At 48.0% G+C, this 20,597-nt stretch overlaps 1 long non-coding RNA gene and 1 other non-coding gene across 2 annotated transcripts in view; one reads left to right on the top strand and one right to left on the bottom strand.

The window, feature by feature from the left end:
• Window positions 1–20,597, top strand: part of LOC116667303 — a 44,568-nt gene that overhangs the window by 23,527 nt on the left and 444 nt on the right. The window contains exon 3 of the long non-coding RNA XR_004324169.1: window positions 20,225–20,434. This is a non-coding gene — a long non-coding RNA (uncharacterized LOC116667303). The remainder of the gene's footprint in view (window positions 1–20,224; window positions 20,435–20,597) is intronic.
• Window positions 11,071–11,145, bottom strand: TRNAS-AGA. Its single transcript has one exon. It is a non-coding gene; the product is annotated as a tRNA-Ser (tRNA).

The raw sequence follows: 20,597 nt of genomic DNA, 5'->3' as shown, positions 1-20,597 counted from the left end.
CAAGTTTAGGGAAATCAGCACTCATAGAGGAAGACAGGCTGGGTCCGCTGTGTGTTAACAGACCAGGGGAGGAGAATCAAGAACATTCTGTAAGTGTTCAGTTAATCACCCATACTGTGGTTCATCAGTGACGCATCACTGCCTCAATTCAGCAAATAAATCGCCAAGGCCAATAGCTATGATATTTGCCCCGAATCAGGAAATAACATACTCACCTCAAATCTGGGTCTGGGTCCCTGCATGTATTTCTCATCATGAAACATCAGTCCTCTTTGGCACCAGTGACCCCACATCCTGAGGAATGTTCCTGCAGGACATGTGCTTTCAGTGACATCTCCTGCCTCCTCAGCTAACGTCCTGCAAACAAAAGCACGTCTTAAGCACGGAGCTTCACGTAAGTCCAGTGCATTTCCGTTGGTCCGTGCTTGGATTTCAGAGCATCAAAGACGACCTGAAACTGTAGGGAACAATTGCTGTGTGTGCTTTTTTTTTTTTTTTTTTTTTCTTGTAAGAAGTTTTCTAGCTCTTATTTGATTCTAAAGGTAGTTCAAAACCAATAAGATTATAAAGATTTGGGGGAGAGAAAATATTCCTCATGGTTTTAAATTTCTACCTTTATTTCTCTGATGGTTATTTGAATTCTCATTTATCTTTTATGATCAGATAAAGTAGATTTTTGCTAGAAAGCCCAGACGTGAGCATTCAAAAAATATACATCAGTGTGTTTAAGTTAAAGCAGCAATGACACTGTGTGTGGCTGGCAGGGAGCCTGCCTGTGGGCACTGGTGAGAGGACTCAACTCAGAGCTCAGACTGTCTCTCCAGAGAAGGGGGACAAGGCGAAATGCAAGCACCTCCGTCATGGAAGTTCAAGTTTATGCAAGGCCTGCTACCAGGCACAGTCATAAAGACACCAAGGTCACTGCCGCTGAGGGAGCAGTTGCTGTCTTGGGAGGAGCACGAGCAGAGCCACGACGCAGCAGTTTACAGGGTTGGGCAGCCAGCACCGTGGAAGTGCAGGGCTGGGGACGAGGTCAGGGAGATCTCAGTTTCACACACTGCCACTTCCTAGCGTGCGTCCTAGCCGAGCATTAGCTCCTCATGCTGAGCAAAGTCCTGGGGAGTCATTAGCACCTGTTATTGCTGGCCCCCCGGACCAGTCTTTTGTGATTGCCACGTATAAACCCTGACTACGCCCGAGGAATGAACGCAACACGTTAAGGCGAGAGCGCGGCGGCGTGCAAGAGTCCCTGGAGAGATTCCATGATGTCACCGTCTGATTGTTTCAACGGAGGGTTAACTTCAGTTGTATTAAACAGCTGTACATTAAACACTCTCTGAGCAGATACCATCAGGACAAGAGTGCATTAGCCATGTCAGTCATCCAAAGCTAATGTTATAAGGTGTTGCATGGAAAAACTAGAGGGAGAATGATTATGAGTGAATCACCTTGCCAGACCCCTTGGTGATTTGAACTGAGTGGTCCCACTACCTCACAGCCTGCCCCGATTCTAACACTGAATAAACCAGAATGAAGATGAGTGATCTGTGCTAGTTGGTACACAAAGCTGTTGCTGTTAACTCACCCGTCCCAGGTGAGCTAGTAAATCTGTGGGGAGTACAAGATGCTGTTCGGGGAGGATTTGACCCCATGGATGTCACCTAGTTTTACCTAAGTCCACGGCCAAACAGGAAATGCTCAAGTCCCGACATCCTTGTAGCTGGTGAGCACCGGGGGCCCCAAGAGGAAAGGGCCCGACTCACACTACCAGTAAGTAAGGTCTGGGGTGGGGTGATGTCCACATTTTACACGATTCAGAACCAGTTGCACTGAGAAACAGCAACCCACTATGCCTCGTTGCAGCCTCTGTTGAAGGCAGAGAGGAGCACCATCTGGACAACTTAAGGCCTCTTTTGTAGCCCAGGGAATGTCACACGATGCTTGGGACACATTTATGGAGTTAGACTCATATGTAAATATCTGTATCTTTAATAATAGCAGAAAGTTTGCTCAGGAAAAAATAAGGCACAAATAACATCTCTATCCTGCCTTTTTCATATACGCATACAAGTGCACCCACACATACACACGTACACACAGAGAAATACAAGTATTTTACATACATACATATAAAATTGCATATAAAATATTTAAAATAAATAGTAAAGACATAAACATGTTTATTTTCCACAAAAGAGTCACACTACATCTATTTTGTTGCATGATTTTTCCCCTTAAAAATCAGCTCATTCAAGAACCGTAATTTTCTAAATATGCTTAATAGTATGTTGAATGAAATAACCTGAAACAGATGTCTTCAGTGGAAAGTCTTCTTGATCTTAGGTTGGGAAACCTAAAATCTGCAGTACTGACACGTCTGAGACTTTGGACCAAGCAGTGTCCCTGCCTTCACTCTCGCTCTTGTTTTTTTGTTTTCCAAATTTGTTTTGTGTGTGGGGAGGTAATTAGGTTTATTTATTTCACTTTTGCTAATGGAGGTCCAGGACCTCATGCATGTGCTCTGCCCCTGAGCTCCCCACCCCACTCCACTCTCGCTCTTGTGCTCCATCCAAACCCCTGGCCTTAACGGTGGGAAGCTCTGAGGCGCCTTCACTGCCAACTAGTGTGAATGTCAACCCTGGCCTGGGTTTCTGCTGTCTAAGTACAGGGACTGCATCTCTTTCAGAAACGTCTGGACAGGACTCTCCGGGCTCATCTAGGGCGGTGTCCTCAGATTCTAGGCCACCAGCATTTAGTGTACTGTGAACTCAATTTCATTCTTCTAAAGAACCTATTTAGAAGGGAAAGGCCTAGAACAACAGCAGGTTCCCACATCACATGAAGTAAACGCGGCCGTCAGGTAATGGACCTCTGCTTTTAGTTCTTTGTGCTTGTGTTTGCTTGGGTCAGCCACCAGGTAAAACAGACATGACTTTTAAAACTTGAAAACAACAAGGAATCGAGAGACAGGAGCCTTTAGAATAGCAGAATTCTGAAGTTCCCCTAGAATCCTTCTGTATCTAAAAAAAAAGTTTAATGCAGAAATCCATTAGTTCTGGAATCCCTCTGACAGCTGCAGGGCTCACAGGAGCTGGCCTCCATATTTGTTATAGGAAGCAAACTTTTGATGGTTTCTAACTCCTGTTTCTGGGTCTTAGAGAAAAAAAATAAATGAAATGTGTGCAGCCTGACTTATTTTAATCGTAAGATTAGACCTGTTTCTAGAATAATGAATCTTCTGATTAAAGACTGCCAAGTTCAAAGACTCATTTTGGCCTCAGGAAAGAAAGAAAATGATTTGGAATTAAAGACGAAGGCATGAAAGCAGGTTGAAAGGTTGAAACAGCTTAAACAGCTGCTCTGGTGCTGGTCTCTCTCCTCGAAGGAATCTCCACTGAGGAGATTATCAGGGGAGGCAATTTGCATGGGAACCATTACTCAGCCCTGCCCAGAATCGTAAATTTAGGACACGGTAAAAAGTTTCCATTTTGACTTTTGACAGTTAACAACTTTCTGAAATGACATAGACTGTAAAATATCCTACGAATCCCACTAACACGTTAACATAAAGCACAACTCAAGCATGCAGTCAGTCGTCAGGGAGGGTACAGCTCAGTGGTAGAGCACGTGCTTAGCTTGCACGGGGGTCCTGGGTTCAACCTCTGGTTCTTCCATTAAAAGAAACAAAAAACAAAAAACCTAACAATAAATAAATAAATTGACCTAATGTCCACCCCTCCAAAAAATATGGTCTCCCACTGGGTTTGAATTGATCCGCTGAAAGGTTGACTTTGGGAGTTGATTTGCAAGTTCTAGGCCTGTGCTTTTAAAATGGTCTGTATCTTGTGAGTAGCACGAAGAATGAAGTGTCTGTTAACTCAAGATCTACTACCTTTGCAAAGCCTTCCCTGACTTCTTTTCTTTCCTTTTTTTAACAGTAGTAACACATATTCTGAGCCATAAGGCTGCATGAAAATGCCTGTTACACTGGACTGTTCACTGTCTAATATGTGGTATTTTTAAGCTGACCCCTGACAGGTAAGGAGTACTTTGCACATCAGAAACCTCAGATTCTACAGGACAATACTGAGCATGAACTGGTCCCCCAATAAGTATTGATTAAATAGTAAAACGGAAAACAAAACCAGCCTTTATTGAATAACCAGAGCCAGGTCCTCGACGCGTATTATATCAGTTGAGGCCCCAGACATCCTGAGGCGCACGGACGGTTCCTCCTGTTCTACAGATGAAGACACCGAGCTCAGTAACGTGTAACCACCCACAGGCACTGCCCTGTCGTCTAGTAGATGGGCAAGAGCATTATGTCTTTAAACAGCACACACCTTAATTGAAAACTATTTTCTTGCTAAGCAGGGCCAACCAGCACCTGAGCCTTGAGTGAGCTGTAGTGGTGACATCAAAGGTCACTGACCACAGGTCCCCATAAAAGCAAGAGAACCTGGAAAAGCTTGAAACACGGTGAGAGTGACCAAAATGGGACACAGGGAGAGCCACTACTGTTGGAAAAACAGCACCAAGAGACTTGCTCAATGGAGGGTTGACAGACTTTTTCAGGTTTCAAGGTCAACAAACTTTCAGTTTGTAATTGCAGTGTCTGCTAAGCGCAATAAAATAAATGCCATGAAGGGAGGTACGCTTGTGTATTCAGTATGGTTGGGAATGTGTAAATTAACTATAAAAATTGAGCTTTTAATGTAAAAAGTTATTTTTTTTTCAGATAGACATTGATACAGTTAGCAATTTTAAAAAGTCTGTCCCTGAGGGAATGGGGACGGGAAGGGATAAATTTGGGAGTTGGCGATCTGCAAATGTTAACCACTATATATAAAAATAGATAAAGAACAGATTTCTTCTCTATAGCACAGGGAACTATATTCAATATCTTGTAATAACTCTTTTTATTCTTTTTTTAAGTAAAGGTAGATTTACTTACAGAGATACATACTGCATAGAGTGTAGGCTGTTTCAAAAGGCAAGAGAAAGGCCACGAGGTGTCGGGGTTGGGTGCTCAGATTAGAGTAGAAGTAGGTACACACTCCACAGACAGAGCGTGGGCCGTCTCCGAAGAGGAGGGAGCGAGAGGCGGCCTCGATACCCTGTAATAGCCTTTAATAAAAAAGAATATGAAAACGAATATATGTGTGTATATGCATGACAGGACACTGTGTTGTACACCAGAAACTGACACGTTGTAACTGACTGTACTTCAATTAAAAAAAAAAAATTTCTTTTGAACTTTAAAAAAATCTGTCCCTGAGTAACAAGTAGTTCCCTCTCCCAGTTCTGTTCCAGTCTCCACAGGAACAAGTGGGTCCTTCTACATCTTCTAAGGTCGTGAATAGTCACCAAACTACAGCGCTTATATGACTTGAACTGCACTTAACAGCTAGCTTAACACCCACCCTAGATAAGAGGCAGTCTAAGAAAACAGGAATCTGATGTTTAAGCGGGTACCCAGTGGAACGCATTCTTTTCCTCAAATGTACCAGAAACATGAGAGAAGAAAAGCAATTGTGACAAGCACCCTGCCGGCCACTCTAGGACCTCAGCTCGCCCGAGTTCTGGGAAGCGGCTCCCCACGTGCCCAGGGCCAGCAAGGCTGCCCTTCCCTACACCCTGACTCCTGGCCCTGCCACACACAAGACAGAACAAAAACCAGAAGCTCGCTTTGACTCCTCTGACATACGGGAAATTTGCAAAACCTTCTAGCACAAAGCAGGCGGCATGCAACGGAGTCTGAGTCAGCCCCAGGCAATCAGTGTGGTCCCGGGGTGCCTCCTGCAACAGCCAAGTGAAGCCAAAGGCCCTTTATTTCAACGGAGGAAAGTAAGCATCCATCCCCGTTCACATGAGCTAAGCTAAGCGCAAGTCAGGAAGCCCACGCTTTGACGAGGCACGTGAACAGGGGCTACGCCCAGCATTCATCCTCATCTCTGCGGAACACTGACTTGCTTACACTGTGGCTCTTCACAATAGTGACAGGCATTTATTATACATCAAAGCATTTTCAGTGTCTGCTTCTGACAGAATCATCATCAATTGTTTACAACGTGTGGCCAAGGAGACTTAATTCCAGTTCTCATTTCAGTATGTTTCACTGCCTGCTCCTGGCTGCAGAGCCTCCAAGCGTTTGCACGATCGCCTCCATCTCTTACCCCCAGGGAGTGAGGTGAGAGGCGGTGGCCAGCTTACACTCTAAGCACAATGCGAATCATCAAACATGCGCAGTGTTACCCGTTTCAAAGCTTAATTGTTTTCTCTTCATGTGTTCAGAGAACACAGTTGGAATCATTCTGGAAACAGAAGTGGTTTGCTGCCCCTGTTCCTATGCTGATACTTCATTCCCGAGTTTGCCAAAGGAAAGCCTTCCACATCCAGAACAGTATGTTCTGGGCGTGTGAGAACCCAGCTGTCCGTGTGCGGGCACCACAGGAAAAGACGGCATCCTGGGACGTGACTGCCGCTGCATCCGTGAGCATCAGGCTGCCGCGCTGCGGTCCCCGCCCGGGCTCCTCCATCCCTCAGCGGTGCCTGGTTACCCTCTGACGTGTCCTCTCCCGTTTCCAACTTGGTAATTTGTCACAACAAAAATAGCAGGTCATTACCTCCAGACCTCCCCACGTGGAGCAGCCCGTCACGTCAGGGCTGACGTGAGGTGGTGAGGAACGCTTCCCCGGGCTACACCTTGCTTCGGAGCTCCGTTAGTCGGTGTGGGAACAGGACGGAGCCCGGGTGCACGTGCGGCCTCGCCTGGTGCCCAGGAAGGTGCCACCACACTGCTTCCGACTCCGTGACCCGTCTGGGGCTCTTGTGACCCGGGGCCAGGCTGCTGTACTCTAAGCCAGCCTTACTATGATGTGTGTTCTTCGTAGAGACCATGTGGTGGCAAGTTCAGTGAAGATGATACAGGAAAACATGTGGGGCGAGAGGATGGCCATGCCCCAGGTTCCAGGCTGAGTCCTGGGCCCCACCAGGTGTCGGTCCTTGGCTTCATGCGGGGAAGAATTCAAGAGCGAGCCACAGCTGGGTAAAAGTTTCATTCAGAGAGATACATACTCCATAGACAGCACATGGTCCGTCTTACTTAGACGGGAGAGCAGCTGTGGCCTCAGAGGATGGGGGTCCACTAGGAAAAACGAGATCAACCATGAGGCATGGGGTGGTTAGTTTTTCTGGGATCAGTAACGTCATATGCTGACAAGTGGGAGGACTGTTCCCACTGCTTTGGGGCAGGGCTGGGGGTCCCCGGATGGGCCGTCACTCACCCTTTGACCTTCCGTGGGCAGCCTGGAAACTGCGCTGGCACCTGTGGGAGTGTCACTTGGCGGCCGCTGTGTCCAGTGAGCGTGCGTTGACGCACACAGTCTACTGGGAGCTGACCCTTCCACCACCTTGGTGCTAATGGCTGTGCCGTTCCTTTAACGGCTGCGCCCTGCCCCCTCCCTCCTGTCTCAAAACCAACTTGAGCTAATTTAAGCAATAAAGGTTTTATAGAAAAGAGTGATATTTCATGGAGCCACAGGAAGGTGCTGGAACCCAAAGCAGCAAAGCTCTCAGTGCTTTGGACCCATGTTTCTCTCTCTCTTCGCCTACATGCACATCTGCTCTCAGCAAACAGGGCAGGTTTTCTTTGCTTCAGCTCCTAGGATGGAATTCACCCACCCCAGCTCTCTGGACAAACTCACCAGGTGGCTCTAGGTCCCAGTTCCAAATTGCTGAGGACAAACGTCAGCGGCCCAGCCTGGGGTCGGTGTCCACCTGAGCCTGAACCATGCCCCCCAAAAGGGCAGTCGGTAAGTCCTGCACAAGCCAGACACCCCAAAGCGACATGCTCCGACAGGCAGGCAGAAGATGCAGGCAGTGAGGTTACTGCTTCCAGACCGTTCTCCCCTTAAGCACAGTGGTTTCACTTGATTAATTCAAAGGATATTCAGTTATCTTGATAAACGTGTCTCCTGTAAAATGTCATCAGTGAGTTTATAGGGACTCTGTCAGAGCAAACGGATGCAAAGACTATTGCTTGCAAAACTTTTTAAGGAGAAAATTGAGTAGCTGAGGTTTGGTGTGGAAATTGGTCTCATTTTGTCACCACACGTAGGCATGTGCTTATGCGAGCACAGCACGTGTCCCACTTTGTTGTGGCGTCCACGTGGGCTTTTTTAAGCCCCTCACATTAGTTCTGGAGATGGAAAGTCATAGACCTTGAGTTCAGACAGGCCTCGGTCTAGACCCCGCCTCTGGGACTTGAGAGCTTTGTGAACGTAGCCTGTGTGTCAGTCTTTCCTCTGTGAAGTGGAGATGCTAACTCCCTCAATAGGCTTTTATGAGGATTTTTGAAAGATGAAAAACAGAATATACAGCTTGGCCCATAGTAAGCACTTCATTAACGTCACTCCCTCCCTCTAGGATAACTGGAATATTGAGTGAACAGACTTTTTACTTCTCTCCGTTTTTTCACAACGCCTTTTTTTTGGAGGTCCTAGGGGTTGAGCTCAGGACATCGGGTGCGCTAAGCATGCACTCCACCCCTGAGCTGCCCCTACCCCCAGAGCCACATTTCTGATCTCCTACATTCACTTTACTCCTGAGAAGGAGGATTCAAAAGCCACCTTCTGCAAAACCTCCCAAAGGCTCCATTTTTCAAGGGCCTCCATCACCCAAACACAAGACGCTCCGGCAGGTTTCCCCGTCTTGCGTGACGTCGGGGCTCGAGCTAGGTCCTCGCGGCACCCTCTGAGTGTCACTCGGCCCTTCCCACCCCTGGGAGCCTCCCTGCACCCGCTCATCCTCATTCTCATCCCCCACTCTCTCTGCTTTTCCACTCCAAGTGTCTACATCCTTAAAAAGCCAAGTAAAGTGCCATCTTCTAAGCGAGGCGCTGCCTAAAACTCATCCCCCAGTGAGGTCCCGTTCATCCGAGCGTGTGGCCTTTAGTGTCTGTCACCTTTGTTTGGTGCTTCTTGCCGACCTACCCAGGACTCGTCTCCTCCAGTGCTGTCATGCTGGGCTTGTCACTCAGCCTAACCTCAGGTTATCCTGCAGTGTCACTGGCACATCAAAGCCTAAGACGTGCCCTGTTCCTCCCTCCCTTCAGCGGTCCCTGCTCCTGCGGGGACACGTGGGTAGAGGGAACCCAGGCCTGAAGTGTTCATTGCCTGTTTACCGAGTCTTACCTGTATGACCTTTGCTTTATTTTATTTAATTTTTAAAAAATTTATTTAAGATGTTCTATTCTCCCCAACATGTTGTGAAGCATGAAAAGCTGCTGTTAGCTTGTCCTGGGTGATACGGGGGAGCTGCATTTTCAGTATGTTAACTTCCATACCATCTCAGTATTTCTCATGCCAAAGCAGAAAATAAAGTCTCACGTGAAGCACACGATTTTTTATAGCTAGAAAAACCATCAGAGGGCTTTCCTGAACCTTCTGGTGCCTGTAACGCTCCATCGGGGTGCTCTAAGCAGAAATAAGGAGAGGAGATACTACACTTGAAGCCAGCAGCTCTCTCAGCTACTTCTGTGCAAGAGAGGTTTGAAACTGATGCTTTTGGAGACACCAGGGAGATAAATCAGAGCAGGGGGACTGGAAAGTTGACTTCGGATGCGTCTGTGGTTTTCACATTTGCGTGAGTGGGTAACGATGCTTTCCCGGTTCATGTTTATGTTGCCACTCAGAGGGCTGACGTCAGACCAGGCAGTTCAGAGCCACACCTCCAGGTCCCCCAAGCTCACGTCACTCCGCTCCTGGGATGTAATGCCCAAAATGGACCCTCTGGTGCTTTTTGTACAAGCACAGATTATCTGCTCTGAGCACAGTTCCCTTGCAGGAATCACGTTGCCTTAGCTTAAATTACCTGCCAAGGTGTGTCCTTGGCACGTTTCTTCCTGAGGGAATGGAGAAAAAAATTGTCAAGCATTTCAAATGTCTGGTCTTGGTTTTGAAAAAACCCAGTATTGAGTGTCTTTTTTTTTTAATTACATTGCGTGACTCTGAAAATATCTTATTTTCCTGGATCCAGTACAGTACGAAACTTGTTTTCTAAGTGTCAGATCCTTCATGGCCTCCTTCAAATAAGTAAATGTGAAAGCACTTTGATGAATTGGCTACAGAAATATTAAGAGTAGGTCACAGTCATGATCCCACTCGACTGTGTGATCCTGGAGAAATAAAATTTCTTACCAGCTGGAGCAGGAACAGAAACCTAAGTCCGACTGACATGTTGAGAAGAAACACTAATGTTAATTGAATGCTAATCTTTACTGACTATTTCCCAGGTGCCAGAGGTGGGTAATACTGTTACCCCCATTTTACAGGTGAGAAAACCAAGGTTAAGTGACTTGCCTGTAATTACATGCCCGGTATGGGGCGCAGCTGGGGCTGGGCCTGGCGGGCTGGCGCTGGGCTGTGCGCGGAACCGGCTGCTGTTCTGTAAGATCAGGACATGATTCTCCAGCGGTCCACAGGAACGCATTTCCCCATCGGGTGTCAGGTACGAACTAACCTACAGTAGAACGATCAGAAACACACCTGGCCTGGCACCCGGTTTCCCCCACAGGAAAATGAAGGAAAGAAAACTGTAGGGAGAACGTAGTAGGGATTTGGAAGACCAGTCATTATGGTCACCCAGTTTTCACAGACACCTGTAAACAGGATAACCGCCTGCTATGTAACACTTTATAAGTTGTAAATCTCTGGAAACTGATACTTCTGCCCCCACTGCCAGTATGTTAGATCTAGGAGCTGACACCAGTATACAGATGGCTGATCAGGCGGCAGGTAGTCTCTTTGTGAGGGGTTGTGAGGGGTGGTGAGGGTTTTCGAAAAGCTGTTACGTCTGTTTCACTGGCTGCACTTTAACGATGCTGATGATCTAGTAATAAAGAACCTTTGATTTCTTTGTTCATCTCATAAAAGACCACGTCGATGTTATAAAGAAGTGGCCTGCTGAGGCAATATTACTGCTCTGCAAATCTAAAGGGAAAACATTGTAAATAAAATGGGGTTTTATTTATTTGTTTTGGGGGGAGAGTAATTGGGTTTTTATTTTTAATGGAGGAACTGGGGATTGAACCCAGGACCTCATGCATCTATCTAAGCAAGCGCCCTACCACTGGGCTATACTCCCCCCCCCCCCGCTTAAATAAAATGTTTAAAATATTTTTTAAACCTCTATGTCTATGGGATATTGGTGAAGAGACCCGAGTCAGTGTGAAAGCACATGGAATTATAAATATACAGAGACCGAGTGCCGATTTGGGTGATAGACTGTGAAGAAGCAGCTTAATTTCCAGCGTAGAATTATCACTGAATCTTCATGTTTAAAGAAGACCAAGTGCGGTTACTCACCTTCTCCGAGAAAATTCTCTTTCCTCTTCTGAAGAAGAAAGATTTGGGGGTCGGGGGTAGGGTAGAGCTCAGTGGCAGAGCTCATGCTCAGCATACACAGGTTCTGGGTTCAATCCCCAGTCCCTCCTCTAAAAACCTAATTACCTTCCTCCCCCAAGATGTTTTTTAAAAAATAAAAACAGTAGAATTTTTTTTTTAAAGAAGAAAGATTTAGGGCTCAGCTAGCCGCTGTTGTTAATATTATAATCAGCCAGCAAGTGCTGCTCCCAACCAGAGGCTACGCCCCCAACGCAGGCACCTTCCAGAGGGTCCCTCCTGGGTGGGGACCACACGGATTCCAAAAAATATTTCACAGGCCCTAGTTTGATGAGAGGTGGCTGACAGAAGAAGCAGTTCTAACAGCTTAGATCCTCTCGACGACCCGGGAAGTGTCACAGAAGATGGCAGGGAAGTCTGGGACGACACAGCCGACTGATGATCCCTGTCAGATCAGAGCCCAGATTTTTACCCATTTCAGAGGATTTGCTGCGAGTCCTCGCAGGGCTCTAACCCCTCTAAATAATAGATCTGATCGATTCCTATCTCATTAGGCGAAATTAAAGCTTTTGGAAAAGTTCAAAGGATCTTCTGTTTGAGAAATCTTAGTCTGGAGGTTTTAATTTCTAAGGAAAAGCGGACGAGGCCTTTCTCAGAAAAAGCCATCATTCTGTTGTTTAAACCCTCCACCATTAACATCAAATAACCAGGGTGAGTGTCAGAGCTTTCGGGCTCAGGGCTGTGAAATCAGACTTGGTTAAAAGTTTGACTATTCCAGTGAGTGGCTGTGAGCTTCAGTCCTTACTCATTTCCTCTGAGTTTCCCTGTTTTCTGTCCAGTGTGCCTAATACCGCCTGCTTCTCAAGGCTGCTGCGAGGCTGGAAAGTGCTAAGTGTAGTGTGTGACGTGCGTGGAGATGTCAACATGCTGGACTTTACTTCCTTACCACACAGGGGTCCCCTCGCTGTCCCTCTCTCCTAACAGAATGAAGGGGGCCCAGCGAGGACAGGGACACCTTCTTGTCCAGTGCTGTGCCTGAAGCAGTGTGCCATTATATGATTATTATTATTAAAGGTGGAAGTTCTTGTTACTCTAAAGTCCATGCTTTTCATATTCTAATATGTCTAAAATACGAGAGGGGCCGTCCTACCAGTCCTGTGGACATTAAAGGGACAACCAAGAATTATTAAACTTTTCTCCAGATGTATGCCCAGGAGTGGGGTTTCTGGGTCGTGTGGTAACCCTGTTTTGAGGTTTTAAGGAATCTCCACACTGTTTTCCACAGTGGCTGCACCAAACTGCGTTCCCACCAGCAGTGGAGGAGGGCTCCCTTTTCTCCACAGCCTCTCCAGCATTTGTCATTTGTGGACTTTTGAATGATGGCCATTCTGATTGGTGTGAGGTGATACCTCACTGTAGTTTTGATTTGCATTTCTCTGATAATAAGCAATATTGAGCATTTTTTCATGTGCCTGTTGGCCATCTGGATGTCTTTTTTGGAGAAATGTCTATTTAGGTCTTCAGCCCATTTTTTTTCTTGTGTTTGTTTTTTTGATATTGAGCTGTATGAGCTGTTTGTATGTTTTAGAAATTAATCCCTGGTCGGTTGCATCATTTGCAGATTTTTTTCTCCCATTCTGTCTTTTCATTTTGCTTATGGTTTCCTTTGCTGTGTGAAAACTGTAATTTGAAAAGATAAAATTTGAAAAGATAAAACAGCAGCACTATTTACAAAAGCCAAGACATGGAAGCAACCTAAACGTCCATCAACATATGACTGGATAAAGAAGTTTTGTGTGTGTGTGTGTGTGTATTACTCAGCCACGAAAAAGAATGAAATAATGCCATTTGCAGGTACAGCCTAGTTCTACAGAATAAAACAGGATACAGAAGTGCCAGGAAGGTGTATGTCATGAGAGAAAGAGCTTGGATTCAAACCAGGCAGACTGACTCTGGAGCCAGCCCTGGGCTTTGGAGCCCACTGGCCAGAATCCTCCTTGTGCGGAGGTGCCTGGTTTCTGAGCCTGGTCTTCTCGTTTGACTGTGAGCCCAGGGGCAGGGGGCGGAAATGGGGGCAGAAAGGCATCACCTGGGTCTTCCTTGTGCCTCGCCCGCCTGGCACGACGCCTGGGACTTCCTGGTGCTCGGTTCACATTTGTGGAATTAAATTATCATCGTGTTCCTGTGGGCAGTTACAATAGCTTTAGGACGATGCTTCATGATCATCGTCCAGAAACTTGGGGGGAACGTCTGGACTGCAGGATGTGCCAGTCGCCCGCTCCTCATTGCCCAGAACGAGCTGCCCGGGCACCCAGGCCAGTTCCTGGGTCCCTTGTGGAAAGAGGCTCTAGGTCTGTCCAAGCGACAGACGGGAGGTAAGTGATGCCTGCACGGCTACCGGCATCATCGTCATCCCACATGTCGGTGCCGCGGGTGTCTCCTGATTACATTTTTAGATTTAGTTATTTATCTATTTATCCATCTGTTTATTTAATGGAGGGACTGCGGGTTGAACCCAGGACCTCGTGCATGCTAAGCATGCGCTCTACCACTGAGCTGTATCCTCTCCACTTTTATACCATTTTAAAGATGAGGAAACTGAGACGCAGACAGGTCGAGTCACCTGCCCGAGGTCACAGAGTTTGGAAGAGGACCCAGTCTAGCTGTCCCCCCGCAGGGCTCAGGCCCGGGAACAGCTCATCACATCGCACACCAGTCCCGTGTTGGTATAGGAGCTGGTGCCTGGGTCAGGATAGGCAGTGAGCAGCTCCCAGCAAGTGCCCTCTGTCTGCCCCTGAAACGCCTGTCCTCCGGGTTTGGGAAGCAGTCCCACAACATCCCCCGGCCTCTGCCAGCGACTTTTCATGTAAACATCCAGGACTCATGTGTAAACACAAAATACTATCTTGTTTTCTTAGTGGAATTTTTTGGTTTTTTTTTTTTTCTTTTTTGCCTTTTCTGTTGTTTGCTTTGACATCACCACAAAAATTGCTAGCTGCATCATGGTCAGATCAGTTCCATTTCAAAGAACTGACTCCCAGTTGCCTTTTGGGGTGTGGTCAGCCCACCTGCAGCCCCCTGCTCCTCGGGGACCCAGCAGTGGGCATGTTAGGCTGAAGGTTTTGCCCGGTCACCAGAGAAGGAGTTCACCATGTGGCTTTGGGTCGTGCCACGTCGTCTTGTCCCCTCCTGTCTTGTGTTACTGACATAATGAGAAACAGACTTACTGGTGATGAAATACATCTTCTGGGTCATTTCCAAGTGGTCACTGCGAACTCCCTTTCCAGCATGGAGGGAGAGGTGTGAGGTGCTGGCATCTGTGAAAACACAGGCTTCACGTGGTGTGGGAAGTGCTGATTTCCTTTCTCGTCCGTCCTTTTTGCTCCTCCTGCTTTTCGTCCTTGCTCAGGATGGCGTGAACTCACCCTGCACTGGCAAGATCACTTGCCGACATTCCCCAACAAAGCTGGAAAGTGAGACGCTGGGGGCAGGGGGTGGGGGTCTCTCAGGAACTCCTGTTTTCTGGGACCTTCTCCCCAGACCTGAAACAGCAGATCCCACCCATGCAATACGAAAGGAAAGTGCTTCTGCGAAGGCAAACACTTTATGGGTGTTCGTATCAAATAATCCCAACCGTGAGCTCTTAGTGGGGAGATATTCAGATGTATTAAATTTGCAACGTAAATCCTCTGGCCTTTCCATTAATTTGTTTAATAATTAGTCTGGCATTTTTGCTCCTTAATTTAATGGAAGAAAAGAGTCCGTTTCTTCTAAGGCTTGCCTGATCGATTTTAACTAACGTTTATATAAATTTGAAAGTCGTATTAAAGCGATTAATATAATGGGGATGATTCTTAAATTCAGGTGTGTGGATCTGGAAAAAGGTGGCTTGTCCGTTGTTGCCAGTCTGTTTCCTTTAGGATTCTGAAAACAGGCATCATTTATATTTTTGACCCAGTTTCCATTTCCTTGGTGACAAGCATCCTGCACATGCAGGACGGCAGCTTCCCAGAGGGTCAGGGACCACAGGCAGGGCCCACTCCAGCCTCTAGGAGCGCACTGAGAGGCCATGTCACTGCCAAGGAAACAAGGGAGACAGGGTCACCGGCCAAGGGTATTCAGCCAAGTCACTCTGCATGTCCTGTCCCCTTGCAGGTCCAACGTGTCACTTTACTCTCTGTTCCCATATTGTACGTAGTCATTGCTAAGATCCAGTGAAATTAAATAAACAAGCAAGTGTGGAATGAAACAAAAGACGGTAACAGAGGCCCAGCCACTCCGTTGATTTTTCAACTGTGAATCTGGGTGAGGCTCGTGGGCCTCCGGGGCTCAGCTGAGGGGTGGTGGCCAAGCAGGTGCGTGGGCCCATCTCTCTCCAAGTCCACACACAGGTGCTCAGCGCCCCCCGGCTCCCTGCGTCCCCACACCTGCCTCCACGGGCGCCTGGCTGACGGGCCAGCGCGCCCGACAGAAGCCTGCACGGGCTAACTGAGCAGGCAGAGTAGGGCCAGGGCTTCCCAGGTGCAAGTTCTCACTGGGAAGTGAGTGCTGAACTCCTGACCCACAAGGGTTAACAACGTGGGTGTCAAAGAGGAGGTTTTCCCCAAAGAATTAATAATAACAGTTAACACCTATTTTTTCAAAACCTTATATATAAATGTCCAGATATATATATAAGATTTTTAAATGGTCCAGTTATATAAGGTTTTGAAACAGCCCATTTATATACATATGTGGTTTTGAAAAAGTCCAGTCCTGTGACTTTTCCCTTTTAGGACAAAGTCTGGGACCCTGCAGCCTGGAGAGTCACGGGGAGCTCACTGACACGCCGTGTCTGGAGACCTGCTCCCATCGTGCTCCCCACGCAGCTTCTTCCACAGCGTTCAGGAAACAGGAAGAAGGGAGAGAGAAAATGGTTTCTTCTCTCCCACGCTTAAAACCTCTGTGCTTGCTTTCTTAACGTGTCTGCGTTCCGGTACATTCCGTTCTCTGAGCACTTGTGTAGGATGCCTGCTTTGTGTGAAAGCTCCTTGTCTGCGTGTGAAACCGGCCTTCCGTTCCTGAGCAGGTGGACCTTTCAGCCGGCGTGATGGCCACACAGGTGCGGGGCCTGGGGAGGAGCAGGGCGGTGCTGGGTTTGGACGTCTGTCACAGAGCCACGTCATCCAACGCTGACGCCGGAGATCTGGGGGGCGTCCTCACCTGTGCTGCACAGCCTTTCCTTTGCTCTGCATCTCTGTGTGGCCATGATACCAGCTTAGATTTCTAGCAGCTTCAAGTTTGTGAAATGCTATTTTGCTTTCTGTAACACTGGTATAAAATAGTTTACTCTCAAATATATGTATCTCTCATCATTTTGCTCTGCAAAATGCAACGACCCTGTGAGGTGCCTTGTGGTAACAGTCATGGCAGGAGCTGCCGTCCCTCTGGCAGAGGACACTGGGGCTGCCTTGGGAAAGGGGCACAGGCCGTCTCTCAAGGCCTCGGCACTAATTTATTGGCAACTGAGGCCCAAGTCAGTAACATCAAACTGGCGCCCTCCCCTGTCCCCGCCAGCAGGGCCACCCCGTGTGCCCAGGGGTCCTCGGATTTCACCGAACTTGTGGCAGCCTGCGCTGTGTACATTATCTATGCATTTCAGTCTTGGCCACTCTGTGGAGCCCGCTCACGGCGTGGCTGGGCCCTCTGATTTGGAGGCGCTGGTCTCCCTCCTCCTCCACCCTCACCTACACGTGTTCAGTCCCTTTTGGGGTCTAGCTCAGTAGTACTCACCCTAGTCTACCCGAGACAGCCCTTCCACTAGACCAGTGCACTTGGCTCCGATTCCTTCATCAGACACTCACCCGCAGCGCACCCTCCCCCACCGCTGCGTGCCCGCGGCGAGGGCAGACCTTGTTGGCGGGTAAGAACGTTACAGGTCTGCTCCTTTCTTCTGTTTCCACACTCTGGTGCCTGACAGGCTAAACAGCAACGATGATGATGATGTTCGAGCTGCCTGTTAGAGCCGCCCGCACACCAGGCACGGCTGAGAGCGTTTCACACGGATGGCCTCACCAACCCCGTGAAAAGCCTCTCTGCAGCAACACCGTTATTAGCTCCTCTTCATCAAGGGCCAGGACCCAGTGGAGGTGACCCGTCACACAGACGCTGCAGGGACGGAGCCAGGGGCCTTCCCGGTCACCGCACCAGACCACCTCCTGTGTTGGGCGGTGGTGCGTCCAGGATCAGAACCTGCTGAACGTGTGTTCAGACCCAAGCTCCCCCACGTTCACTGGTGTGGCCTCGCCAAGTTTTGTTATCCTCTGTAAAGTGGGGACAATTCCCGCACAGGAGTGTCAGAATAGTTAAAAGAGATCAAATATAAAAAACACTTAGAACATTGTCGAGAAAGTAGGAAGTGGCTACCAGGCGGGTCACGATTCTGACCCCTGTTCTGAACCTTAGCATAGTATCCGCATTGAATGCCCACTATTACTTGTGCATCTCCTGTGGCAGCGCCCACTGCTGCCTGTGCGTCTCCTGTGGCAGTGCACTGCATGTCCTACAGATAAAACACGCACGGGTATAGGCTTCACGCTCAAGTGTCTTGGAGTCAGAAACTTTGACTGCTGCTCCAAAGTCCAAAAAGACGAAGTAGAAATAACTCACGGCTGGTGAAATGTGATTGAGGAAGGAAGGGAGAGTTGTGTGGGGGCTGGTGAGAGAGGCACATATGGAACCAGGACCTCATCCAGGCTGGAGCTGAGAGAAACCCCAGAGGTGTGGGAGAGAACTGGGCAGCTTCTGGCGGGAGAGAAGCAGAGGAACTTTCCGCATGTCCTCGCGGAGGGCCAGAGGACTGGATTTCCTGAGTCTCTCACTGCATGATTGAGTTAACGTCATTTTTCCCTGCGTGTCTTCACAAGTGACCAGGATTTGATGAGCTGTCTGTTCTTACAAGCCATCTATCCCTTTTCCAGCTTTTTAAGGGCAAGATCTGTGTCCGTCTTCTTCTCCGTAGTCCCTAGCACAGGACCAGAATTGAGGGTGTCCTCAATGAACACTTACCTGATGAATCTTAGTGCCCATAGGCAGCTGAAAGGCCTGCGTTCGGACAGGGTCCTGCGTGCTTAAGTTGGTATCACTCATTTTCAGCATCTTTCTAACACCGTCACCTGGTTTGATGTGGTCCAGATTGCAAAGAGGCAGACTTGTTCCTCCTCCATACAGGAGCCTGCAGTGGCACAATTCATACAAGGTCATGAACACGTATGGCCAATGGCCTTGAATAAAAGCCTCTGAAAAAAGACATCAGAAGTTCAGAGGGGAAAAAATAATTGGCTCACAGATCTGAACAAACTAGCTGAACAAGTCTTTATGGAATTGTTTGGCCAAAAAGTGATTCTGTATTGAGACGAGTCTGGACAAGGTTGACAAAAGACATGTTCAGTCCCCAATTTGACTTTAGAGCATTTGCAGAAGACGAGTAGGCACCAGGACCTTTAAATATATTTAAAAATGCATGTATATATGTTCTGCATGAATGGCAAATTTTTAAATGAGGAGAAAAAAGCATTCTAACATAATTCCTGCTTTATTTAATTCAGAGTTCAAGAAAAATTAACATCTCTGAGATACTTTATTATTATTCAAGGAAGATTCAACTTTTACTGTTCCCTCAAATGTTAGTATTGATAATGACTTTTCTTTGTACTCTTAAAAGAGAGACATGATTTTAAGGGAAAACTCAAGATGGGTTAAATTTTGTTCTTTAACATCGAGCTTCCTACTTTTCACATCACGTACGCCACTGGAACGTTAACTCCAATTCAGTGGTTTCAGAAAAGAGTTTTTATTTTTGATAATACCTGCTCATCATCTTTAGGCATAAAAACGAAGGACATGCAGGCATTTTTTTAGACTGTCATAACGTTACATAATGGAAATAACTTTTCAAATCTACTTTTTTAGCTCTGTGATAAAATTAAGTACACTTGAGAAGAATTCTAGCTTTTTTTCTGTATTAGATGTATTGCTTACAGAAATAGATTATTACAGGCTAAAAAAATACTGGAAGCGAGAAAACAGATGGTGTCCATTGGGGTCAGAAAGGTTTTTAAAGGAAGCCCTTTGTACTGCCTCTGTTCTAATCATCCAGTCGTCCAACAAAAGAGCTTCAGCTCAGTGTGGGCTCTGGTTCCCCCTCCGATGGGACGCTCGTGGCGAACACCGGTGGAATTGGCTTAGGAGCCGGCACCGCCCAGTGCTTCCTACTCTGGGCGGACGGACAGCCTCACCCCCTACGTCACAAGGATGGAATTCCCCAGACCTCCACTCTGTCACACGGAGTCTGCCCACTTTCGGAGGAGAAACGTGTCTCTTTCTTCCTGACACCACAGAGGAAATGGCCCTCCGCTTATTTATTTCTTTAATGGAGGGACTGGGGACCGGACCCAGGACCTCGTGCACGCTCAGCTCGCGCTCTGCCCCCGAGCTGCACCCTCCCCGTTTAGATCAGTCCCTCCCCGATGGGTCCGGCTCCTTTCCGCCTGCTGTTGCCCGATCCTCACTTCCATTGTCAGCAACCCCTTCCTGCCCTGCATCCTCCTGCTCTGGCTAGTCAGTGCCTTCCCTGCGTCGGTTTCTAGACCATCTGAGTCTCCTTCATCCTACAGCGGGTCTCCTTCCGCCTTTGCCACTTCTCCAGCCACTGCCCTGCATCCTCTCCGCGAGACAGAAGGAGCAAAATCCCCGCGTGGCTGTCTCAGCGCCCTCTCCTCACCTCCCAGACTCGACTCTTCTCAGGCAGGCGCCATAGCTTCTCTGTCACATCCACCCTGCAGGCGTCGTGAGTGCCGTGGTGACAGCAGAGCCAACGGGGAGTTTTCAGTCCGCATCTCGCTGAACCTTTCAAGAGCCTCTGTGGACCTTCCTCCTGAAACTGTCCTCTCCTGTGGAGTCCACTGCCTTCCGCCCCCCGCCAGCCTCCGGGGCTACTTCATCCTTGTGTGCACACCCCCCTAAATGAGGGGGGTCCTCGGGATTAACGACAGGTACCCCCTCTGTCTTTACTCCACTCCTTGTTTAGGCAACTCACGGCTTCAGACGCCATCCAGATGTCAAGTTGGAGCTCCAGTGTGAACACATAGGTCAGTGGTGGAGCGTGTGTTCAGCATGCGTGAGGTCCTGGGTTCAATCCCAGTATCTCCATTAAAA

This window comes from Camelus ferus, chromosome 11, assembly GCF_009834535.1.
Source record: "Camelus ferus isolate YT-003-E chromosome 11, BCGSAC_Cfer_1.0, whole genome shotgun sequence".
Taxonomy (NCBI): Eukaryota; Metazoa; Chordata; class Mammalia; order Artiodactyla; family Camelidae; genus Camelus; species Camelus ferus.
Note: the sequence above shows the minus strand (reverse complement) of the source record. Positions and strands in the feature narration are given on the sequence as shown.